The sequence below is a fragment of the Phalacrocorax carbo genome, chromosome 3 (assembly GCF_963921805.1).
Source record: "Phalacrocorax carbo chromosome 3, bPhaCar2.1, whole genome shotgun sequence".
NCBI lineage: Eukaryota > Metazoa > Chordata > Aves > Suliformes > Phalacrocoracidae > Phalacrocorax > Phalacrocorax carbo.
The window spans coordinates 33,511,985-33,538,682 of record NC_087515.1 but is presented as its reverse complement, the minus strand read 5'-3'; the positions used below and the strand labels follow the sequence as shown (position 1 = coordinate 33,538,682).

The following is a 26,698-nucleotide window of genomic DNA, read 5'->3' as shown; positions in this document are numbered from 1 at the left end:
TGGCAATGCTGAGAGAATAATTCTGTAGTCAGCAGCATAGGAAGACTGAGTTAGAGCTGCCATGGCAGGCGCAGCTTGGGACTGGGATGTCAGGGGGACTTTTCACCAGTGTTGTAGCCCAGCTGAAGGAGCCAGTTAAAAGCACAGAAAGTGTACAAATAGGGCAAGCTTTAAAACAGAGTATTAATAGTAATACTAACACTAGGAATAGGAGCATCTTGGATTTTTTTCATACCTTCTTACCACTGTCCTGTTGTTTGCCCAAACCTGAAATGGCTTAGTCAATGGGTGATGCTTCTTCAGCACAGGCTGCTTTCCTACCAGTTGCAAATGCTCTGAAGATTAGCAGAGATGTTTCTTTGTTGCCCTGGAGCAGCAACACATCTTTTATTAATTTGTTAACTATCTGCCATGGTAGGCACCAATGCAGGGGTCCAGGACCTTGATTTTATTAACTGTCCTGCACTCAGAAAAGTGAATGCCTTGTTTTGTTATTTTTCTGAAAAATAAGCTTTATTATAAACATTTAAAGATTAGAGAAGATCTATACATGCCAGCATGTTCCCAACAATGGGTGGGAAAGATTCACCCAGAGATTTAACACCTTCGTGTTGTTACAGCTGTATGCAACAATAATGAATCCCCTTCAGCCTTTTAGAGTCTCTTGCTGTGACCACAGCTGGCCCAGAACAGCCCAGGTTGGGGACTTCAGAGGTTCACCCACCCTGTTCTTATGGCTGCAGTGGCTAATTTTAAACCTGCTATTTCCTCTAGCCTAGATGGTAAGACCATTTAAAAAATAATTCTTTTTCTTTCCTCCCACTGTTAATTCCCTGTGATTGCATACAGTGACACCATGTGTAATGTGCAAGGCTCTTCTTTCCCCGCCTTTAAAGATACCAAATACTGTTTCTGTTGCCCAAACACATTAGCATCTTCCTGACTTTAGTCTTTACTCTCTTTTGCTTTAGTTTTTTGAGGATTAACTGGTAAAACATTGTCATACCATGAGAAGTATTAAGTGCACACTCTTATTCCTAGATTCATTACTGTTCTCTTTGAGAACCTTGTACATAGCTTGTTGACAGTTTGACAAATGGGGAACTTCCAGAAGTGGTCTTCAGAGTGGACATGCTACGTAAGACAATAGGATATTTTTATAAGCGGGTACATAAATCCTACACATTGAAGACTAAGGCAGTCTCTAAGAAAAGCCTCTTAAATTGTGAATTGTCAGTCCCGGGCACATTTCCACAAAGCTTAGAGGGAAGGTACATACTAGAGTGTTTTGGAAAGAGGTGGTTGGGTATGCCCTGAATTGTGACTGCTGCATGAAACCATAAAATAAGCCTATGCTAATAGATCAGTTGTGTTTTCTGAAAGGATGGGTTCTTTAGTAAGTGCCTAAATACTTTACATATCACAGAGATGTTCTTTTCTTTTATGTAGATACTTTAATTAAAGTATTACTAAGTTATTTATGAACTGCTACTATTTTTGTAGCATGTATTTTTAGTAGTTTCTGTCAAGACAGCAGGTATTCTAGCCCCATTAAAAATCACCATAAATGGGCCCCAGCCCACTTTGAAATACACAAAACATTTTAAACTATGGGTCTTGGTGTGAATTTGTAACTGACTTTTTCTTTGCAGATAACTTCAGTGATGTTCCCCTTTCACAGCGGAAGACAAAGCCTGGTAGTTAGCAGAGCCAAAGCCTGAGCTCAGCAAGTTGGACAGGGAGAAGATCTGAACTTTACCCCAATATCATATGTCTAAATTCATATGTTTCTGGAGTAATCTGTTTACCTGTTATTGTCTTCAATTCAGTTCTGTAGTCCTTGTGGACTATGTTGCGATAGACTGAATTGTTTTCTGTCTTTATCAAGCTTCATGTGGAAATGGTGTGCTAAATGGACTCTGAATGACTCTGATTTGCAGTTAGCAGTTCGTAATGGTTACTACTGCCATCCCCAAAACACTATTGTTGCAGTTAGCGCCAATTTAATCTGGGTCCTAGAAAATATATGCTGAAACTTGTAAGAGAGCAACACTGATTCGAATAATGTATTGGAGAAATATGGCCAGTCCAAATGGATGCCAAAAGCTTTCAGCTTCTTTTGGCCCCTGGGATTTTGGAACTCAGTGCTTTTAACTTCTCACCTTTAGAAATAATTTTTTTTTCTCTTCATTATGTTCTGATAGATGTGTGGGTTTTGGTGCTTCTTTCCTCCTCCTCTTCTTTCTCCACAGAGAAAGGAAGGCGCACATACGGAGGAAGTGTTTTGGTTTTCTGTGTCATAAGGACAGTTCCTTCATTCTATGCTGTGTGGTCAAATGTAGCTTCTTACACTGGCCTGCTGACTATAAGGGTTTTCTTCACAAAAAGTATGTCAGCAAGCATGATATGTCCTGCAGCATCCCGCAGTGTTGAGGGTGTGTAAATGACAACAGCTAGAAGGTGTGCAGTTAAACATGAAGTAACAGGGATTCAACAAAACAAGTATAAAGAGATTCAAGCCCTGAGCCCATTTTTGTATGGCTTTTAGACAAGTGGGCAAAGATACTTGCAAAGGAACCTTTTATCCAATCAAAAAGTCCTTTCACTTCCCTATGTATATTTTTGAGGGACATATAGATGTAGTAAGAAATACTTTGATAATGAAGTCAAGAGGAAATACAGTCATACCTACTAAGATATGTGTGTATGACTAGTAGAGTTGTTATGTGTATGCCATTAAAAGGAAATATATCTGTACATATTGTTGCCAAGCTCCTAACAGTGCTTTTTAGTTTTCATTCTTCTACATGGACAGTGTCATTTTCCTTCCCTACAGATTAATCTTACTGGAGAAAAGCCCAAATAATACAAAATCTCACTGTATGGAAGGTTTATTTGAGTGGGGCAGGTAAGTCCCGATTTTTTAATAGAATTTTATTCTTTTTCCTTCTGAATATAAAAAAATCGAAATAATTATACATTTTCCTCAAAATGCATACCAGTCATGCACTATAACGTTCTACATATGTGCTCAAGTAGATGATCCTGCTAATGAGAACACAGCTAACTTTGGCAACTACCTAATTTTTTACAGGCAAAATCAGGTTTTGCTTGTGGGTTGAATATGTCTGCTCCCATAGATGGTTCTGTCTCCCTTTCAGACACTTAGGGAAAAAATAGGCCACTAATTCACAGGGGTTTTTTAGCCTAGCTTGCTGTGGCTAGCTCCAAAGAATTTAGTTGCTGAAAGGGTAAAAAATTTGGCAAGGGCTAAAAACTAGGGCTAAATGTTGATCTTCTCTATTTTATGTCTACTTGCAATCATATAAGCTAAAGGTATTCTTTTATGAATTATGGTGCTGCATATGTTCACGCTGACCCAGCATTTCGTCCACTGTGTATGCCTGACAGCCTGGTCCTAATAGCTTTTTGCACTATTAACACGTCACAGTACGGAAAGACACATTAATGTGTTTTTAATGTTTTAACTGTATGGCCCTATTGGGCATGTAGGATGTTGTAACAGATGGATTTAATGTAAATAACAAGTACATTTAACCTAAAGAAACAGAAAAATATGCCATCTCGCCAGGAGCTCTTACTTGCAAAGTAGAAGAGCTCTCTCCCTTGCCTTTCTGGTGGCAGCTGGTTGAGATGTTTATAGGAAACAGATTATTGTTTCATCTCTTAGTGCACAGTATTCACTGTGGCCTTACTCATGCATGTAGGAAGATGTCTCACAACTGACCTTAAGAAACAAAAGGTATGATGTGAGAAAGATAGGAAGAAGAGGAAGGGAGTGGTGGGAAGGACAGGAGGGGAACACCATAAGATTATTTAAATATTCCTTGTATGAACAAATTGAAAAATGATAGTAGTGATCATTGGTGCATTTGCCTCAGCCGTGAAGAGTTCCACTTGTATTTTAACTTTGTCCATATCTTTTCCTTTTTTTGTTTTGTCAGCTCTAGCCTGGCACAGTTTTGCTCATGTCCATATTCTGCTATACAGATGTGCTGTGTTATCAGTCCAAATTTGGTGTCTTCCTGCTATATCAGGTATATTTTGTTTGTATGTCATGGAATAGCTTAACTCAGGGTGGTACTTCAGCATGAGTGAGGTGAAGCCCAGGCAATACCATGTTCCTTCAACACAGCGTGTGGCTGCTTTATTATGAGTCAGGGAGATTGGACAAGTCAATGTAATACACTGCAAAGCGTGCATTATTCAATGAATATTTCTGCTTTTTCTAGTTTTATCAGAAATCCCTAAAAGCTGCCAGATATTATTAGCAAGTCAATGTGTTAATGATTCAAATTCTTAAATTTATTTTTGCAGAAAATTGTAAGCAATACTGAAGTTTTATTGAGAAATTTCTACCAAAAATAAACTGTGGCTTACACACTGCTTGCAATCATTTACAGAAAACCTGTATTGCAGCAGGAGGCAAAATACAGCATGTGATGTGGTTCCTGTCTTCTGTCAGAAAGGATTATGAGTAACCAGTGAATTTGAAAGTTTGGATCTGAAAAGATGTTATCAGCCGAAATTCATAGGTGTAAGTTAAGTGAAGGATTGCTTATTTACTTCTGGGAATGTAAGCATAAACATACTGATTTTTCTGTTTAGCTGTTTCTAAGTAGTTGCACAATGAAAAGTTAGACTTAGAGTGAATAAACAATAGACTTAGAGTTAATACATGCAATGAGTTGGCCTCCTAAGCCAAACTACAGCTCTGTCAGAGTCCTAAAAGGAAAAATGAAACAAAGGAAGGAGAAATTGGTATTCTCAGATGTAGTGTGGGAGGGAAGGAAAACAGAGAATCCTGTGATTTTTCTGAATTTATATACATACATGCATACATACTTTAAAAATGGAACTTCTTTTTAAAGGAAATACAGGGCAATTTAGGTTGCACTGCCTTTCTGAAGTACAATTGTGGAAAATAACCCAGGTTTTCCATTGAATTTATACTGTTAGATTCAGCAACTTTATAGAGTAATAACAGCATTCCCTGTCATTGTGTTTCTATAGTAAGTATGCTATACACTCAACATCTTATTACTTTTTCTGTCAATCCACTCAGCAACCTGTTCATAGATCAACTCATTTGAAAATCTAGATAATCTTGCCTATTTGGCATCTATGAAAATCCGGTAAATGCTATGGTGTTCAAATTAGAAGCAATTACATTCTCTATTTCTGTCCTTACCCTTGATTATAGTCACTGCTAATCTTGGTATTTCAAATATTTTGTTAGGCTGCCTCCACACTAATTTTTCCACTGTCTTTGTAATGTGGTCTTTTTACAAATTCCCTGGGAACAAAATTTCTGCCTTGGTTCTAGAGACCTGCAGCACAAAGAACACTTAAGTTGCAAGTGTAAATGTGCTATTGTTCTGGATAAATGGTCGCTCCCTATGGCTGGGACCTCTCCAGCAGTAGGAAACAGCAGTGGGGAAGGAAATCTGTGCACTAAGCAGGGGGTGGTCTGCACTTCTGCAAGCTTGCAGCCTGGGAGTTCCCTTTGCCTGTTACTGCCTGTGGCACTGGAATGAAAAGAAACACTACAGAGCTGAGGGGAGGGGGAAAAAAAGAGAACGAGTGGGAAGGCAAGGACTAATGCACAATGCTGCACTTAATAAACAGAAAAAAGGAAGAAGGATCAAACAGTGTCCTCACACCCATCTCCTTAACTTCCCCTGAAGGCAGCAATGCTTGTTCCATCTGTAATTCAGCCCAGGCCTCCAAACAGTCAAAGCCTGAAGAAAATGACCCATGTTTTGTGATTTGTTCTCGTCTTTATCCTTACTGTAAATAAGGCATCTACGCCACCTGCATTTAGGGGTATTGAATTGCCCTTGCAGGCTAGCGTCTCTTTTCATTGACTGTGTAAGGAGTGTAGAAAGATTAGTCTCCCAAGGAAGGTGTCTAAAAAGCTTGTCCACAGCTAAAGGTTATTCCCCATCTGCAGTACACCATTCTTTTATACTATTCTTCAATGTGATATTTTGGAACAGAAATATTTTGTCTGGTTTCTCCCTTAAAGTTATATTTGGAGACTCCTGTACAAGAAAAAATCTCTGCAAACTGATGCAGGGTATTATTATATTTTTTACCCTCATTATTTTTTACTTTCCTTGGCTTATTTTTATAGCTCTGCCTGTCTTCCTCCTCACCAGATTGTTTATACTTAAAAAGAAATAAGCCTTCTGCTTGTTGCATAGTCAGTTCTCTTTACATTTTTTCTTAAGTTAACATTGGTTTCTGTTGTCCTTTTCCATGTTTAGACATAGCCAGGATAAATTTCAATGACAGCCATTCCAACTGTTTCTAAATATTTCTCACTTTTTTCACAGACCAATTTCCATATGTTATAAAATTCAAATCAAAATTCCATAAGGCGTTCTCTCCACCCCTCCAGCCATCATCCCAAAAGTGAAGGGGTTCAGTTTGTTCAGGTGGAGCTTGCTTTCTACGCCCCCAGCACGAGCAAATCTGTTGGGAGTAGGAGGACGGTGGAGCACACCGCCCATGGCCACCTGCTCTGCCAGAGGGCCCAGAGCCTCACCAGCACAGTGCCAAGGCACCAGCTCGGGGTGGGAGTCTGCAGGAGGCACAGATCAGTGGGGAGCTGTGCTACTTCACTTCTCCCTCACTTGCTCTCTCCTGGGTAACCTTTGCTGACAAAGTTAAATCCTAGTGTTTGGTTGGGTATTTTTTTTGGATTGTGCGGTCTTTTTTGTTGTTGTTTTTAGTCTCCCTCCTGGCAAATTACTTGTTCACGTTACCTACATTTAATCAGTTGTAAGAGTATAGGCTTAGTTTTTCTAGCTAGACTGAAAATTGTGTCATATAGAGCATAATTACTTCCTCAGTAAACTGGTTAGCACTGTGCACAACCTTGCTATTGGAATAATAGCATCTATATTGGAGGTGTGACTGTCAGCAGGAGAGGCTTCATTGCTTCTACTAGGACATTATTTTTATGCAGACAAGGCCTTAAACAAGGTCTTATCTGGTGCTTTTCTGAAAAAACACAAAAGCACCAAACCAAAAAGCAACCCACCAAACAACCCCAAAATCCCCCCAAACCATCCTCCCACGCCCCCCCCCCCCAAAAAAAAATATCAACTAAAACCCAAACCCAAATTTCAAGGCTCATCTATGAAAAACAGAAACTACAAGGTCTCTTTGCCATATAAGCACCTAACTAGCATCAGCAGGTTGAATGTGGCTGTTCAGCTGTACTGCCTGCAGACGCTGCAGCTTTGCTGTAGTCCAGCCTCTCTGATCTCTTAATGGGCACTCAGTGGGAGAGAGAGAGAGATGCCACATCAGCTCCAGCCCAGCAATAGGAAATCTTGCAAAGCATTATTACAACTGTAGTGTTTCAAACTGGAAATCACGAATAGCCCTCAAAAAGAGTTATCCTGGCATACTCCCTAACTCACTGGGAAATGGGTATTCTCTCATGGAAGACAATGAGACTCATAAGAAATTAAGTCACCGATTACTGTTGTTTTAATATTAGCTGAGCTTACTTCTCAGTTATCCATTAGGTTAATTACAATTCCATGAATTAAGTCCCCTGAAATGTCATTAATATTGATTCCCAAAACCTACAGAACTCTATAATGCCAGGATCTAATCAAAGATATGTTGGCTAGATACCGATTGCCCCAGATTAGCCTACAGTCTATACTGGGAGAAAGCAGGGCAGCTTCCTGTACCGCTTCCCCACCCTGTTGGATTTTGGACACCCAAAATGCCCAGGGGTTCAGCGTGGTCTCAAGCATGTTGGAGAGTGCACTATGGGCTGTGTACTAAGCCCAGTTCTCCTGCAGATATCTCAAAAAGCCTAGCTGATACCCCCTCTCTTTTCCCCTTTTACATTGTTCCTTCCTATTTTTTTTTTCTGCAGACAATTTTAAAAACATTCACTTTTACTCTGTGAACCTGTAGAGCTGTGAGTATTTTCTGATGTGGGCCATGACTGCTTTCTCTGGGACAGCTCTTCTAGTCTTGAAAAGCACAGCTGTCCTTCATGTTCTCTGGGTAAAATTACATGCCTGGAGATGACTTGGCACAGAGTCAGACTTTCACGTTAGCCAGAGACTTTTGCAGCATCAAACAGCATTGGGTACCAGGGTCAGTGATGCAGGGAGCACATCAGACACTTGACTGAACCTGGGCCTGGGGAGGTAACTGCTGATTTGCAGGTGTTTCTACAGTGTGTACCTAATCTCTTAGGGATCCTGGGCTGTGGGGAAAGAGGTGGGGGACCGTGCAGTTGTCAGGACATGTACATTTTGCCATGTGGATAGGGATGTCTGTAGGGAAAACAGGTTGGCGGATGCATGGCAGAACAGCCTGTGCTCACAGCCACTCTAAAAGTTCTTTTGCATGACCAGGTATAGTTTCACAGCCACTGATCAAACAGGGCCTTTCCATAGACATTGAGAGCAAGGCCATAATTCTCTTACTCTCTTGGTAGGGAGAAGGAGTCAGTAATAATAATCCTTAGCCTGATTTTCACATTTTCTTTTTCCTCTTAATTTCTTTACAAGTTAGCTGAAAGAGGGCCGCGATTCAAAAAAATGCTTATGAGTATTCCTTAAAAGATTCTTAAGTATTTTGTATTTAAAAAACATCAAAAGTAGTGAACAGACCATTGTCTTTCCAGTGAGAGACACAGAAACTTAGCAAAAGAGGTACAGTACCTAAAGAATAGCATGAATTTATATTAGGCTGTAAAGATAATAATGTTGAGAGGTTTGCAATCCCTCAATCTTCCAACAATTTCTGTTAATAATGTGATCATCTTGCAATGTCTTCTATTTTCATTACTTTCGTTGTCACATAAATAAGGCATCAGAGTTTTAATACTTTGTGAATAGTATTCTCTAAATTACAGTAATGTAGTATACTACTTTGACCTTTTCAATATTGTGTGATTTGGTTGGCTGGTCCTTCTATTTATAGCTGTGCTGAGTGGTATGGCATGAGTGAGCGGATACCAGCTAATGAAAATATAGAATACTGGAAAAGTCAAGTGAAGGTACTATGTTACAGCATAATATAATATTTCACAAAATGTATAGCATTAAGTATTGAAATTTTGATAAATCACTCTTGTGACAAAAGGTATAATGAGATTAGAAATTGTAACAAAAAATTAATCCTTTCTAATGACATAGATTGTGCCTAGGCGGGGAAATGGTGTGAATTTAACATGATCTCATTATACTCCTAAATTTGTAATCTCATTTTCCTCCTCAGATGCTTCACTTAAGAAGGCAGCAGTGTGTGTGTGTGTGTGTGTGCGCGTGCGCACGCATGTGTGTGATTGGGTGTGATACATTCTATATTTGGGAAAAGTTACTTAATCCTTCAACTTCAGTGCACCAGGAAGTGAGTAATCCTCGAAGCAGAGGGAATCTTCCCTCCTAAGATTCAGAAGAGTCTTTTGTCTCTTATTCAAGGTTCTGCAGAATGCAACCAGCATTGACTAGCTCCATAAATCTTCCCCATTCCAGTGGTCTCAGCCCTTAGAAAGCTTGTTCCAGACTGTGAGGAGACACACATGCAGAATAATTAGAGCAGACAACTCCACAGCCAGGACATGGATTACAAAGATGAGGTTTTGGCCATCAGCGCAGAGCAAGAGCTATGGTTTGAACCGTAACATGCCTGCAGTGGACCTAGGAGCCTCTCTTAGCCAGCCATTACCCCCTGGATCATGATTTTTTACTCACTTGCTCCATGAAGCGGATGGCTGAGGGTGAGGCAGGAGGGAAATGAAGAATGTTATTTCTTTGGAGCGAGTTATGTCTTTTCTCTTCCCCTGTTTACCATATTCTTTCAGATATGCTGTCTAAGTACTAAAGGATTGCACTCAAGGCTCTGACAGTTTTTAGCTGTCCTCATTTGTCCTGAGAGGATAAAGGACATAAGAACCTGCTTATTCCTGTACATCCATAACTGAAAATGTGAGCACATGCAGGAGCATCTTTCCCAACACGTGTGGGCATAGCTCAAGTCACAGCTGAAGTAACAGAGCCCCAACTCAGAAATCTTGTATGATCTCCTGCCTCCTCACTTGAGAAGGAAAGAAATAATGTAGAATCCAGGTTTTAAGTCACTGTCAGGGCTGGATATGCAGTGATTTCTTTCTCAACGTTGGACTAGGAATATGCATGAGCAAGTAATGAGACATTTAGGAGCTCAAATTAGTCTCTTCTCTTAGCAACTTCCTTCTTCCTACACCTCAAAACACTCTAACCAGTCCTTCCCTCTTTATAATCCACCTCCAGCATTTGAGCAACATAGAAGTGTCCAAAATGCAAGTGCTTTCAACAGGAATTGATCTAACGTAAGTGTCTGGCCAGAGAGGGGAGATGTGGGGAGAGCTGGATGGCAGAAGTAAGGTTCTGCCCCACTAGCTCAGACAGCAGGGCCAGGAAGGGGCTACCACCAAGAAACTGCATGCATTGTGCACAGACTTCAGCCTCCTGGCCATGCCACCTTATCTGTGTAAGTAATAGCTGTAGTACAATTGCAATGCACAATTTAATCTTGTTTTTTCCTAGTTTTCTCTCTGTCAGTTCACAGCTTGCACACCATTCATTAGAGGATCTCTAATGTGGGACACCCATGAGAAACTTACTGCAAGCGTGCCCGTGTCTTTTTTCTCAGTCCTACCAAGCACAGCTTTGTTCTGGGCTCCCTCTCTGTCCTCATTTCTGTTTTTCCACTACTCATTTGCTTCCAGCTATCCTGCTCATTCTTATTTTCCATCTCTTTCCCAGCCTGTCTCTTGATGGCCACTGAATAACTTGTCACCCCCCCTCTCCACTCTCCTGCTTTGTCTCTCTTCCCAGTTGTAAGGCTCCACTTCCCACGCTGTTCCCTGTGTCCCAGTATTGGCCCCTGCCCATCTGTGTTACTGCTGTTGACAGTGGGATCTCCCTGTTGTCCTCCTCTCCACTGCCCCAGTCCAGCAGAAATCTAAGCAGAAGAGCGCAAGATGAAATCTCCCCTGCCAAATTTGTGCATGCAGACTAAGTTGCTATAACCTGTCTCTGGGACTTGAGGTGCTAAACTGTAAGTAGCTTTTCCTAATAAGCATGTTGGTAGTGAGGGTCAGTGAAAATCTACAAAAGCTTTTAAGATGGTGGTTGTGGTACAGATTTTTGCAACAATAGCAATGAGTACAATTTGAACACAAAAAAAAGAAAAAAATCCTGCCATATTTCAGATCCTCTCATCAAAGCATGACATGGGTAACTGGAATTTTTTCAATTCATCATTTACAATTTCTTCTAATCTGGGCAAAGCTCTGTGGGTGCATGGTATGCTATATTTATATTCTATACTCTATAGAGCTAATTAACGAGGCAGGCAGTAGCATAGAACATGGAAGTTTGGCAAAACCATTATCAGCTGAAAACATTCAAAATGGAAAGTCTTAAGCAACCTTAGTATTACGTAGAATTAATTTATGCCTGTAGTAAATAGTTTGTTAATAGAGTGGCTGGAAAAGCATTCAAGGTGTATGACGTGGGTTATGCAGAGTCAGAAAACTTTTTGCTCACTGAAAATTGCTACCTTGTACAGTTCTGTGGGTCCATAAAGTTAACAAATGTGGGACGATTATGTTCTGTTGTTTTAATTACAGGTGCCTTGAAGGTGGATTTTCTTCATATAAAAAGCTTTGCAGATTTCCCCACCCCACCCTGCCCCGGCCTCTGGAAAATTCATGATTTTTAGCTGTCAATGAGGAGGAAATAAGTTACATATAATATTTTTTTGGTTACAGATATACTTGGATTACAAAAATGTTACCACAGTGTCTCATTGTCTCCTCATTGAGTGATATATCTGTTGGGGGGGGGGCAAAAAAGCTTTTGCGAAGGTAAGGAGAAGTTGCATCATGGGAATCTGGTGTACACATCAGGGAAAAAAGAGTAGTCTAGTTTTTCACTAGCCACGGGGGAGATAAAGAAGCAAATAACTCCTGTGAGGAAATTGGGGAAATTAGATTCCCCGCCCTACTCCTATTCCTACATTCTTGCAAAGCTGTTGCACATGCGTGCTGCGCTTAATGACTGTCTTCTTCTGGGGATGGGTACGTCTGTTATGCACCTATCTATTCATGAATTTCTGTATTTCACATCAAGTTCTGCAACACAGAGAAGAGGTCAGTCTTTCCAACAAGAGGCTGGGTTTTTTGATAGAAAAGTGCATAAAAGCCAAATGTTCCAGTATCACCATGTTCCAAAATTTAAAGGGTGGCTACAAAGAAGACGGAGACTCCCTTTTACAAGGAGCCACACGCTAAAGATGAGGGGTAATGGATACAAATTACTCCTGGGCAGATTCTGATTGGACACAAGAGGAAAATTTTTTCACAATGAAAATAATCAGCCATTGGAATAAGCTCCCCAGGGAAGTCATGGCTCCCCCAAGACTGGGAACTTTTAAGATTTGGCTAGACAGGGTGCTGGGCCATCTTGTCTAGACTGTGCTTTTGCTAGAAAAGGTTGGACCAGATGATCCTTGAGGTCTCTTCCAACCTGGTATTCTATGATTCTCTGAAATGTCTGCGAGACAGAAAGCCTGACTGGTTCCCTGCAACTGTCTGGCCAGTCCCTCACGACCTGGTTGGATCCAGGCCTTGGAGGAGTCCCTCGCCAGGCCTAAGATCTGGGGGCACTGGGAGGTCACAGCTCTCACTTGGCCCCTCCTTCGGACTTTTTTCAGTTTCCCAGAGCCATTCTTTCCCTGGGCTTCCTACGGCTGACTGAGCCAGGAGGCTTAACGCGCCAGCAAAGCAGGATCCTGAGCCAGGGACAGTGTTGAACAGCCAGGGCACTGGGACAGACCTGTTGCCAAAATACCATCCCTTCAAGCAAGCATACTGGAAGTATTTGCATTTCTCAGGTTTTGTTTTACACAAGCCCGAAGTGGAACAAAGTATCTTTAAAAGCATGGTGAGTCCTTTTGCGGACAGATCTCCTTTTATGTTGCCTTTTGTTTTGCTTTTTACTTCATCTCTTGCAAGGTGAATCCTTGTCTTGTAATAAAGTTTGTTGAACACAGTGCAACTCTGAAATACACTGTAATAGCACAGGCTATTCAAGCCCCTAGGAAAAGGTACCCCTTTTCACCTGCAAGACCTTATCTTTTCAAGAGTCTGTGCTCTGGCTGCTGCTGTGGTGCTGGGGTTGAAGTAGGAAGCCCTGTTTGCCTTGTTCTCTCCCTGATGTACCTTTGAAACCCAGGAATCCTCCCTCTGCAAAACCCACCCTTTTCCATCACAGGTGCCAGAAGGTCACCTTCTGGGAAGGATTTATAAAGCAACCACATGTTTAGCTTGTGTGCAGTCTTCCATCTCTTGTCATAAATACATAAGGAAATACCATATCTACCGTTCTTGATTATAGTATCTTGTTCTTTAGGTGGAAAACCAAAAAAAATATCCAGAAACTCCATGATTACCATGCATGTGTATCTCTCTTACTGTGTTACAGGAAGTTAAAACTGAAATGTATCAATTATATCTGAAAAAAAAAAATAATCAAGTTTCCGTATTGAGGAAAGCTGGTGGTGATGGGGGTATAGGGTGGGTTTTAGTTTGAATTGGATGAAACTGAATTATACTGTGCTGAAAGTCCACCTCCATCTGGAAGTATAGCCTTGGCATACCCTAGTATACATTCACAGTATTCCCCAAGCTCAAAGAAGAGAAACTTACTTTTTCAGCAAAAATATCATTTAACATAAAAAATAGAACATTATGAATTTTAAGTTAATATTGTGCTTGTTATTCTTCCTTGTTTTGCATTCATGGGATTAGTGATGCTTTGTGTGATTTCTCTTCCTTGCTGTCCCATTTCCCCACCCTCCGTTACAGCCATTATGGCAATATTCATACCTCACTGGATAAATGTACTCACGCTTTTGTTTCAATGTACATTCATCTGCTGATTAAGTAGTTTTCTGGCAGCATTATGACTGGTTAAATATGTATATTTCTAAATCTACTGCACCAAAATAGAATGCAATTAACAGTGCAAAATGACTTTTTGAACATTATCATTGTATATAAACACTAAAGTACAGTTTTGAACGGTCTGAAAAATCCTTAGGAGATGTAAAGGTCTGTTGCTTTGGAGGACTTCTAAAACATTAGACCAAATTCAATACTTGCACTGGCATACAACAATGATCTGGTGGCCTAAAAGCAATAGGCCTGCTTTTCTCTGTTCTGAAAACTGGTGTAACAGGCAATTTATAAATCCCTTTCTTTTGACCGATATTTTTACTGTCTTAATTATGTTTGAAGTAGCGTATGCTTAGTGCATTAAAAAAAAGTAGACAAGCTCTTGAACTGAATTCCTTCCTAATTTGTCACATGCCTGAGAAATGAAAATGAATGCAAGTACTCAAATTGTTTTGTGCGGTGATGTCCCACCTTGAGATGTTGGGAGAGATCTGAAAGCATCACCTGATACTCCTCACCTCCAAGACCTGTTGAAACAGAGCCCCTCTAACCGTCATCATATCACGAAGCTGTTATACAACGTAAGTCAGAACGTAAGTCACCTCACTTAGTCTGGACAGTAAAGTCCTTCAGCCTCCGTTCCAGAAGTGAAGATGACCTCTTCAGTTATCGAAGTTCATATTCAATTAGTTGTTAAGAATTCCTAATTTAAATACCTCTAGGGAAAACATTACCTCGTTAGAAAAGATACTCAGAGAATGTAAGTGTAATTCATATTAACAGCAATTTGTAAAAGCTTGGTTTCACTAAAGATTACATCTGTTGTTAAGAAGTGTTAACTTGAATAGACAGAGACTGTGGTGATTAGGTGTATTATCTAGACCCTGGGGGAGCTACTCTGTGTTGTTATTATTTGAGGCAAGTTCATGCTGTACTGCTGAATTCGGGTGGAAAAACTTCCAAAAACAAGGCAGTGCTTACACTGTGTCAGAGTTACGACAGTTTCCAGATCACATTCGAAGTGGTTTGTATAAAATGCGATGGGACCATTTGTCAGTCCTCATCTAGGTAGAGGGTTTAGGGGCAATTCAAATCAAAATTGCAAAAGATGGAACATACTTTAAATTAAACTTGGTAGCTTGTAGGATTTTCTATGGTGAGGCACGACAGGCCTCTTCAAAAGCATCTTTTTTTTGCACCTATGCTTGAAAGAGTGCATCTTTCAAAACCTGGGAATTTATGTTGATGTAAACCTTCAGGATCTGAGCCAAAGCCAGCCGTCTGTATAGATGCCAGGAAGGCAATCCTGCTGCCATAATGCTTTACCTACCTCCATGTTTCATCTTCTTCCCAGAAACACATACCATAGCAGTTGCTGCTGAGTGGACAGATAAACATTGGGAAACTGCTGATCCATAACAGACTGAATGGGGGACTGGTCTGTGGCAGGCTGTAAGTTTGTAAATTTGTTCATCTCTTCCAGGTAGAGATCCTGTCTCCCCACCTGTGCTGCAGGGCTCCACACTACCAAAGAAGTAGTAGCAGGAAAAAAATGACCAGGATGGACTCAGGCTCAGCAAGCCTGTTACGATGAGAAGATTCTTCTTTCTGCCATTGGTCTCTTTTATTTAGGAGGGAAAAAACCACAGAATAAAGCAAAACTTAAGGCTGAAAAGCAGTTATTTCTATCAAAAAGTTTTCCATAGTACCTTATAGAGTTATAGTTCTGATGTGTGGTTCCTTATTTTCATTTGGGACAGCATGGTTCTGTTTGACTGGAGCTCTTGCAGCCCAGGGAGCTGCAACAGAGTCCCATGTGCAGCGGGATATAATGTTCAACTGGGAAACTCGCTGCAGGGGCGTAGGTGGAAAAGGAATATGAGCCATCTGAAATACAACTTTTATGAGGTGTTACAATAACTTAAATTTAAAAAATCCATTTTGGTTTTGGCATAATCATTTTTCATCTCCACACCTTGATGTTTTCCAGTTAAAAAAAAACCCAGCTCTCATCCATGGAAAGTAAACACTTCTAAGTGAAAGTGTTAGTTCAAAAGTTACTTTTCTTGTGAAGTTTCAAAAGAAACTTTCAACCATCCACAGTATTAAAATTTCAAAATTAATTTTTCTCTTAAAATAAATTTCCTTTACTATTTGTTAAAAAATAAAAAGGATCAATGTGGGAAACAATGTAGTAACAAAATCAAACTAGTTAAACTACTTTCTTATTTTTCTATTATTTCCCTTGTTGTGTGTATGTTACACTGTGCTATCTCTTATCAACATGGTCCTGTGCTGTGAAATTAAATCAATAACCACTGTGCCTAAATTGAACTCTGAGGGGTAAAAAAACAACCCACCTCACACTATTATTATTTTTCCTTTCATTTCTTATTTATTTTGCCTTGTCTTTGTGTAGTAATCCAAGCTTGTTCCGAATGAGCACCATTGGGTATAACACACTATCACATAAATTATGTGATGCTGTACAGCTGCTTTGCACTCGGAAGATATTGTTGAAAAAGTTGAGACAATTTTCAGGTGATTGAAAATCTGCATCTTTTTTCATGGTAATATGATTTGCTGTGAGGAAAAAAGGTGTGGTTGTGGTGAGGTTTAAGAAAAACACAACAGAATTTCCTTAATTGTGTCCTCACCTTATTTTCCAGCATATGGGCAATTGTACAAATTTGAAAAGAACAAGAAATATGAGGGCTGAGGTCATTCGGACAGCCAGTGGCATCACAAGTGAGGTCTAAGGTGAGCAAGCTCTCTGGTGAATGCACCGGTTTTGCTGATAGATTGATTACGTGCAGCTGGAGTTTGCAGAGGGGTTTTCTATGCCCTGGGTCTGAAGTCCCCATTTCAGTGCCAGTCTCAGCAGGCATGAATGCCCAGAGGCTGGATGTGTCCTGGCTGTGGCATGTCCTGCATGTGCCAACTGGCCTGCTCTGCAGTCATGTTGTCCTCTTTTGCTACCATGAGGATTTTTCTCTCACAAAAACTTGAGGCTTTCTTTGACAAAAATTCAGTTGGACAGGAACACATGTTAAATAAAACAAAAGTATGAAAAAACCTCATAAGATACTGTGTCTGCTGTATATCATGTTCCAAAACATTAAAGACTCCACAGGAACAGGAGTTCACAGCACACATGGTGGTGTTCTGGGTTTTGGGGTTTTTTTTGTGGTCTTTTGTTATTTTTTCTGTTGGAAGTTACTCTGAAACTGAGCAAAATGAATTATTAAGCAACCTTGAGTAACTGCTGTTCATACACTGAATTTATAGACTATTTTGATAATTGTATTTGCTTACATTGTTTATTAACATAGTTAATAAGCTAATAATAATAAAAACATTTATGTCTATGCATTTACACTGTGCAGAAGCTGAGTTTTTTTCTTTTTTTCCCCTCCTCACCCTTTTACTTGTATTCCTGACCTGTACTTTATTCCCATGATGTTTTGGTTTTCAAACACTGAAGAAAGAGCCTGCTTGAAGGGATAGTGCTGTCCTTTACCTAGCTGCCTTAGCCTAGGATCACGTTGCAGGTGGGCCACAGCTGCAGGCAGCCAGCGCTCACTGAGCAGGCTTCAATGTGCTAGTGCACGTCGTATGGGCCTGTCCTGCTCATGCACCAACGCTTCTCTCTGGATCCTGTTCCTTGTTCTAGGCGTCGGCACCTGTATATCAGGGCATTTTCAGTATTGATGCTGCAGTCCCTCAGTCCAGCTAGTGCATGGGGGGTGTGGAGGGAATTAAATAATTGCATGTCAGCAGGTAAGGTTCCTGTCTTGCTTTCAGTGAAGTGAGTTCCTGCTGTGTCTATCCAACACGATACCTTTTGGGGTTGTCATTTATTGCTAGTTGGTAAGAATAACAAAATATAAACTGTAGCAATGTCTGCCTTCCTGAATCTAGTTGTTCCTAGACCTGTGTTTATGCCCAGGATGTCAGGCATGGGATGCCCTATTAGCCAGGGTGTTAGAAGTGTACTTTGCCCAACCTTGTGTTACCCTTTCAGCATACCCTGAAACACAAAATAGGCTAAAACGTGCAAAACATTTAACCTGGGTAGCTAGGTTGATGACTGGCTGTGTTTGCAGTTACACTGATGCATCCATAGCACCCTGAAGTATGGTGAAAAACAGCAGGGAAGGATAGGGGACAAATACGTCAGTGGCAGCAGAAACAGGACACGTCTACAGCCTTCCTCAATAAGTTGTCTCAACTCCAATTTGAGTTTTAGTTTGACTTAGTGACTTTTGACTTACATTGGAGTAAAAGTTAAGCTTTTTGAAAATCTCCAAGGACAGAGATCCCCCAGCCTCTCAGGTCACTTGCTCCAGTGGTGGACCAGCTCTACAGTGAAGAATTTTTTTCTTTGCATCCACTTATAATTGGCCTTGCTGCAATGCAGTCATTACCTCTCATCCTTTCAGTGTGAGGTACTGAGAAGTCTGGATCTCTTATCTACAACACCCTAAAGGAAGCTGAAGAGAGCAATTAGCTTCCTCCCAGCCTTCACTTCTCCAGGCTATAAAACCCAGCTCCTCCCATGTCATATTCACATTTAGTACACATGCTTTCAGATATGGAATAATTATTTTCACATAGTGTCTCGCTTTAAATAATTGGTGAGCATTTAAAATGCTTTTTTTTAAACTGGATTTGATCACATCCTTGAGTCCTTTTGCTCCTGAGGCCAAAGAATGTCCTCAGCCAGTCAAGTCTATCCTTGCGGCTCTCTGTTTAAGCAAACCTGAACTGTAACCAGCAGAAGGAATGAAAAGGCCATTTTCTGTGATTACCCGTGTCCTCCTGCTGAGTCTAAGCTCAGAGAGGATGAGGTTAATGGGCAGAAGTCAAAGGCTCCAAGAGCTTCCTTTTTCTCCCCTTCTTTTCCACGTTTCTACAGGCTTTCAAATAAGACCATTGCTGCCAGCCCTGCCCAGGAGGACTGCTGCCTGGCTGTGAAGAGCTAGGAGCTTTGCTAATGCATCTGCTGCTTCTCGAGGAACCTGACCTCAGGCCTTGGAGGATGCTCTCCTGGTGAGTCAGTGGACTGATTTTAGCCATCCTGCCCTCCTCCTGCTCTGGGTGGATGTTGGCTACAGACATATCAAGCACTGCTCCCAGCTTCCTTTTCTCCTTGCCATAACAAGGTAGGATTTCACCTTTTCCTTTAGATAATAAAGGTACTTAGAGATCTTTTTAAAGCTGATACCTTTATGCATTATTTTTCAAAACTGGCAGCCTTATACAGGGACTCGGCTCAAGTCACTTGCCCAATCTTAAAGTCTGAGTAAAGATGAGTATTTTGTTTTCCATGTTATTGCTGTTCTGTGTGATATTGATGGATGCTGTGAGTTGTGCACATGGCTGAACTTCATGGGTGTTCTTTCTGTCGTTTCTTTAGGCGAAGTGAAAAGAAACTGTAAGGCAATGTAGACAGTGAGAGCTGAAAGAGAAGCTGCTGTACAAGACAGTAATTAGTAGTTAGCCTGGCAACCTTTAGCAAAAATGGAATCTTTATGGCCCAGTGGTATTTTTAGTGACTTAGTACAAACACAAAAGCTAGATCACAGACTTGATACTGCTGTGTGGGCTTCAGGGGCAAAAAGCAGTCAGGAAGTCGAGGGAGGCAGCAGACTGAGACAAGGTTGGGAGAGCTTAGCTTTAAGAGGAAGCAGGGGCAGCATACCTCCAGGCATTTGGACTCAATAGAAGCAGATCTGAAAACTGCAGTCAGACACCTTGCTTCTGTATTTGTCTCTCAGACAACATGATTTTGTGTACTCTGTTTATAAATAAACATGGTTGTACCAGAGGAATGCTGAACTTTCTGAATTTCTTAATAGAGTATTCTGGCAATGCATGTAATAGTTGCTGTATTTTTCACGCTGAGCCCAACACATCTGTCTTTCTACAATAATCTTGCAACTTCCCCGCAAACTGAGCCAAAACTTTACCCCAAGTCTCGCTGTGACCTTATAAGAGCCTGGACAACAGAACTGATTACTTTGCTGCTTTGTATGGAAAGGCTGTCGACAGTGGGGCCACAAAGCACCGAATGACTCATCGTGGGGCTCCGGCTGGTCCCCAGGATGGATAAGCACACCTAGGGAGAAAACCCATGCCCTGGTGCTTCATGGCCATCCAGCATGCTGATCAAAGTGGTCAAGTGAGGAGATTTCCAGGGCTTGATTTCTGCTCATAATGAAGTTGTGAGATGAATCTGGGCTCGAGGTCTGGCCATAGTGTGTATCCCAAAGTACTCAGGTTTTGTGTAAAAAATTCCCAGCTTTAGGCATGAAATCAACTATTTTCCTATTGATTCTTCCAATACAAATGTATTTATTTCCACTTTTGTCCACTTCCAAAACTTGTCTCTTCATTTGTCTATTGTCTTTGATCTGGAGTGTGCATAGTGCCTCTTCTGTGCTTTTCCTGTTCTCTTTCTTTCAAGAGGCATTCTGGCTTTTATTGTGTTCACATCAAAGTCTTAGAAGTGTTTTCTCAGTGAGAATTACAGGTCATCAGGACAGCAGTAACTGGTCTAAGTATGCTATTATTTATTATTTATATCTTGTACGGGAGTATAGCACGTACTCTGAGTCTGGTCTGTAGTACAGTGAAATCAATAGGAAATGATCCTTAATTAATTGGGCTTCTGTTCCTAAAGTAATTCAGCACTTCCACTGAGAATTAACTCATCAGCCTCTCTTGCTAAGTAAACATCACAATAAATAATATAAACTGTTGCTTTCAGAATGTTTTGTTTTCCTGCAACTCAAAAGGAGCTTTTGTTTAAAGTTTAAAATTTTTATGGAGCTATGCCTCTGGGCATTTTAGATATAAGATGAATAAAAAATGATCTAGGGTTTTATTTAGAAAACCATTCCTGTGCATATATGGGCTTGTCATTTTGAAATGAAATTTTCATACAAACTTTCAGCCCAAGGGACCAAGTGGGATCTTCAGATTTAAGAATTTATAAGTGTTCTGCCACTCAATGGATCCCTGAGCAGTATGTCCACAGCAAAATCTATCCTTGTTTAACACCCCTGAGCTCTTTGAGTTTTTCATATTTACTGGGAGTTAGCACAATGTGTCTTTACATGTCTATATTTCTGCAGTATGCAATTAATCCAACAAAACTAGGCAACTTCACAGACCACTAAAAGCTACTAATTAATTCTAACTTCAAACATCCATAAAGACACACTCCATCGGATCATGATGAAGCTTACAGCTAGGGTTGTTATTTGCCAGAGGAAAAACAGCTTCCAAATTGTCAGGTCTCTCCAACAACATGGTTCCTTCTGAAGTTGTCAGTACTGTGCTCTTTTCAGACTGCCAGGCAGGAGTGAATGAGCTGGCTTGTATACAATGAAACCAGCCCCAGCTTCATATTTGCAACCCAGCCTTTGAAAGCCAGCGTGGTTGTGTAAGGATCTGTGCTCAAAGAGTATCTGAGATGCAGTTTCCTTTCACCTACCTACTTTGTCCCCTTCCTCCTGGTCCTGGTTTTTCATTTGTGACAGCTTGCTTAGGTTGTGTGGGATGCCGGAGGCGGGGGAAGAGGCCCTGAGCGAAATCCCAGTGCTAACTTTGCACATCGGCTGCCACCCCATGAGCACCATCTAGCTGACTCCTAGTACAACAGCATGGGAGGCTGAGCAGGTGCAGCCACTGAAATTCAATGAAACAAGCTTTCCATGCTACAGCTTGGTGATGTAAGCTGTAAAAATAGTGTGAAGCACCTGGGAGCCTGATAGCCATATATACTGCTTGCCACAAACACACATCTGTTTGTCTCACGGTGCAGTGACGTGGCAAAAGTATCTTATGCTATGGGGTGCCTGGACAAAGCAAGTTTCACAGTCTGAGGATCAGGGTTTTTCACCTTTTGTACTGTATAAATATCAAGAGTATTGCATCCCATTTGTTTTCAGCTGATCAATTCTCTGTAAAGACAGCACTGTGCTGAGGGAGAAGCACTGAACTGGAGCTTGAAAACCTCCTTTTGCCTGAATACACTGTGTGATTCCTCATCTGAGAAACAGGATTGAGAACTTACTTATATAATTTTTCTTCAAAAGCATTCTGTATAGATGACTTAATTACTTTTTGCATGGTAATTTGAAAATGAAAAATTCTGTCATGTTCAGAATTAGGATGGGTTTTTACTCCCTTTTGAAGGAGAACTATAGTTCCCTGGGTTGGTTTTTTGGGGGGTCTGGGTTAGTTTTTTGGTGTGGTTTTTTTTCTGTTGTTCTTAGTGATTTATTTTTCCAATCCTGATGTAAAAAACCTCACTGAAGAACTTCCCTGGAATGATGACAGCTTACCATTATATAAGCACTGCTTGTTAGTGTTAGCATTGCACTGATACATAGTGGGGATGATTTGCATTGTAGAAATGGAGAGATCAGGGATCCACTGCACTAAGCGCAACTGTGAACTATGAAATTGTATCTTCCTTATGTCTTCCAGTTAAGTAGGCATCTGTTCATCCTTTTCTTTATATCCATAGCTCATGGGTTTATGTTTTGTCAGGCGAAGACAAAATACTGGCTTTCATTACATGTGTTCCACTTCAGTGCAGAATGGTGTTGTGAGGAAAGACGCTGGGTGGGAATTGGGGGAACATTGCGAGGTGTGGAAGGATTGTATTTGCTATTTAGTATATGAAGAGCAGCTTCCAGTCTGACTGCTATTCATCTATACCGGAAAAATTCAAACGCCATTATGTATCTCCCTATGAAAGCTCACATTTCAAATGAACAAAAAATGTTGGGCAGTGTAGCAGACACCGAGTCATGTGAATGTTTGGTGCATAAAATTCAAGAGTTACTTATATGACCTACATTGATGGGCTCTGTGCACAGTGCAGCTTGAAAATGTTTTGGTTATTAAACCCGGAAGGAGCTGGAACCACCTGAAAAAGTACACAGTATGGGCTTATATATCCCTCAGGTGCACAAATGTCAATCTCCAAAGCTGGTTTGGAGCTGAGTGTGAGGAGATAGTGATCTACCACACCTCCAGCAGCTACATTCAAGGCTGTGTATTTTTTAGGCTGCCTCAGTGTTTTTGAAGGAAGGATCATAAAATATCTCAGAAAAATTGATAGCTTTTTAAAAGATGAAACCAGCTTTCACTTGATAGGGGAGCATGAGTGTGCCTTCCACAGCGCAGTGAAAGGTGCTTTGTGCACAAAGTTGGCTGTCCCCACGAGCTGTGCTCTGGGTACTTCTGTTTCAGTTGCTGATCTCTGCATGGTGCTGCTGGTGAATTTATGGCTTGCCCACTGCCTGCAGTGTGCCTAAACTCTTACTGTATTCTCTGCCCTATCAAAATTGATTTGGCTAGTAGTGCTTCATTTGAGGTTTGCTCTAGTTCATGTAGTGGCTCTCTACCAGTTGATTTGAAATGATTTTGGCAGTTGTCTCCTTGCACTGGCCAGTAACATTGAAGCTGTAAGAGCTGGGTGCGAGTCAGTAGACTCATCCACTGTGCTGGACTCCAGCAGACTCTTTACGCTGTTATTGTTTAATTTAATCCAAGCAGAGATTCTTCAGAGCTAAATAGCATGAGGATTGGCAACACCAGCAAGTATATGCAGTTTGTATTACTTCCACTATCCCAACAACATGTTAGCAAAGCTTGCTTCTTGACAACTGGCTAGCTCCTGCCACTAGCAAGAACATGATTCTACAACTTGCAGGATAATTACTACAGGGTTGGAAGGCAGTCAAGAAATGGGTTGTTGTTTTGGTTTTCTTCTTGTTTGTTTTCTTTTTTTTAAGGTAATAAATGATAATTTATAGATATATTCATTGTGGAATTGATGTCTTGTTTCTTTGAGAAAAATTAATTTTGTTTCTTCCTTTACCATTTTTCCCAAATGCCTAGTTTAAAAATGAATTCCTTCATCTCCAGCCATCCCTTAAGGTTTTAAACAGGGTTGGTTTAAGCATAAAAATTGTGTGAAAGCCTGCAGGTGATCCTCATGTCGAAAGACTGAGGTGATTTTTATTTTCTGGAATGCACTCGCCAAACACCTCACCTGCAGTGTTGAATTTTTCCACGCAGGGGAAAGAAGCAATGGTCTATCATAAATTGTTCTGCCCTCAGTGTCCTGAAACAAACAAGAAGTCATACACACTCAGGTACTGGTGTACCTAAAGATGTAAACAAATGCCTACATGCTTAAGACAACAGTTACTCTGACTTAATTTTTATGTGTGTTGATCTGGGAGTTAGCATAGGCGTCTTTTCCCAATCCCCCTATCCTTACATGACGTTACGTCTATACTATAAAGAAGGGCTCCTGTGCTGGTAAAGGGCTAGTGCAGGTGTTTCTCTCCCTGTTTATATCTCACACTCCCAGTCTGGCCTTTGGCCAATCTCATGTTTTCTTCTGACTCCGTGCTTAATTAACAATATATTGGTAATGCTGTCTCTCTTTTTCCCTTGGCTTTTATGAGGAGAAAGTTATTGATATTTGTAAGGTGGTCAAATACAATGACTGGGACATATATATTCTTTGCTCCTAGGGGAGCGGTCACTTAAGTGCACACAGGGCACAAAGACTTGGTAAAATATGAAACCTCTGTGAATTTTTTCCTTTTAATTGTATTCCATATTGTATTTTTGAGTACCTCCTCATAGAAAGGTGCATAATCTTTAATGAATACAAGACTACAAGGTCTCCTTTGGATTTAAATTCTAAGTATTTGCATAAATTTAGCTCCATAAAATTATTTTATTGGTAAATCAAAATGCGCACACAGATGTACCTTTCAGAGCTTAATTCTGTAAACAAGGCATCATATTCTGCTCTTAGGGAAGCTGGCATAACTCTACAGTAACTTCAATAGATTTACTTGAGATTTATATTTGGGTAACTGAGAGCAGCATTTGGCCTCTTTAGAGGCTTCTCTCCAGAGTGAGAAGCATGGAATTAGTCACCTGTCCAGCAAGCACAGCCTACTCAGAAAATTTACAACCGAGTAAAAGTTTTGTGCCAATCTATTTTTAGTCTGTTTTAACATCCACATTTTTCAACCCTATCTCATTCTTTTGTTAGTTAAATAAGATTTTTTTTTTCTTGCTTGCACTTCAGGGAGCTCATAGAGTCTTGCTTTTTCCAGGTCCAAAGTCTTAGTGCTATTTTTATGTGGACAAAGCACCATCAATTTAGTTTACTAAGAGGTTATGTACAGACAGAGCAACAGCCTAATTAGGGTCTCAAGGGCTTTGAAATATTAAGCTTGATTTCTGTTGCAAGTTATTTCTGTTACCTACTTTTCTGATGAAAACATGCTCAGTAAAAGGAATACTTTATAAATGGCTTCACTGCTTTAAGACGAATACAAAAATTCCCAGCTGATAAACAGTGTGTTGTGACTGCCGGTCAACTGCAAGTGAGTGTATATATACATATCCTATATTACTCTAATCTTAATAGATGATGAGTAGTTATTTTCCTTTGTGCATTGCAGAGAGATTTCTGTTGTTCAAGCAGCAGCATGCAGTCAAATGCCACAGTCTGGAGGTAAGTTACCTACCACTCTTTAATTATTTGGTAGTTCCGGCTGTCCAACATTATCTGACCTCCCATTTTTCTCCCAACAACACATGCTGGAAATTACATTTTTAATGTCTTTCAGCCACTGAAACAAATATACTGATGGGGCTCAAAATTTTAAATTCCAAATAATATATATAGGCTAAAGGTAAAATAATAAAGTAAAGCTACTTTGAAAACTCCAAGATTAAATCCTTTGAACATTTTGTTAAAACATAGAGTGGCTACCACAGGCTAATGAAAACGTGCTTTAAATGCCTGCTAAGAATCCTAGGTGGAATAAGCATAATGGTCTCATCTTCTGAAATATAATGTTGATATAGAACTATTACAAATACAGTGCATTAGCACAACCAGAACTAATGGTGACCTTTGTTTTAAGCAACACTTGCTGAATTTGAAATAACATTTCTCTCTGGAAATAGATTGCATTTTACCAGGGAGGAAAGATCTTCAGGCAGAAGGTGTTTGCCAACCTTCACCACACCAGGAAAGGTTGTAGAAAAGGCAACAGATCCTGAGAGTTAAGCCAGCATCATACCTGAGACAGCTGTTCACTCATGATTTTGTTAGTATTTTTCATATATTAGGCATTATAAAAGAAGTTTAAAAAACCCAAAAACAAACAAAAAACCCCACACCAAACCATAATCAGGCACTCCCTGCGTTGATGTCTTTGACACATTTTGTATTCAATGTTCTTATTCTCAATCTTTGTATGAAACCAGGTGGAGTGGTTTGAACCTGTGTTCAGAGTTAGCCTCAAGCATTTCCCATCCAGAACACTGGGAGTACACGCCGGAGCATGTTGGTACTAAAAACAGTTTCTCAATGGATTTTGCGGTTTTTTGGGGTTTTTTTGGTTTTTTTGGTTTTTTTTTCCTTTGACTGTGACACCACTGGTTGGGCACCTCTAGGAAAGTGCAGCACAGTGAGAGCTCTGGGGTCTGCTGGGGTCTCACAGCAAGTCAGCAAGTCAGAGATCAGTGCTGAGACAAAGATCTCAAGTCTGCCTCTCTCCTGCAATATACAGTGGTCCCTGCCTGTTCCTAGTTAAACCAAGGAGAAATTGTTGAAGATGAACACTTCAG

The 26,698-nt window shown here is 40.5% G+C and overlaps 2 long non-coding RNA genes across 2 annotated transcripts; both read left to right on the top strand.

The window, feature by feature from the left end:
* Nucleotides 1–681: 681 nt before the first annotated feature.
* Nucleotides 682–4,619, top strand: LOC135312836 (uncharacterized). Its single transcript, XR_010372458.1, has 3 exons — nt 682–782; nt 1,653–2,908; nt 4,425–4,619. It is a non-coding gene; the product is annotated as an uncharacterized LOC135312836 (long non-coding RNA).
* Nucleotides 4,620–14,395: 9,776 nt separating this feature from the next.
* LOC135312835 (uncharacterized) lies at nt 14,396–25,886 on the top strand. Its single transcript, XR_010372457.1, has 4 exons — nt 14,396–14,589; nt 15,492–16,768; nt 18,927–19,060; nt 25,522–25,886. It is a non-coding gene; the product is annotated as an uncharacterized LOC135312835 (long non-coding RNA).
* The last annotated feature ends 812 nt before the right edge of the window (nt 25,887–26,698 follow it).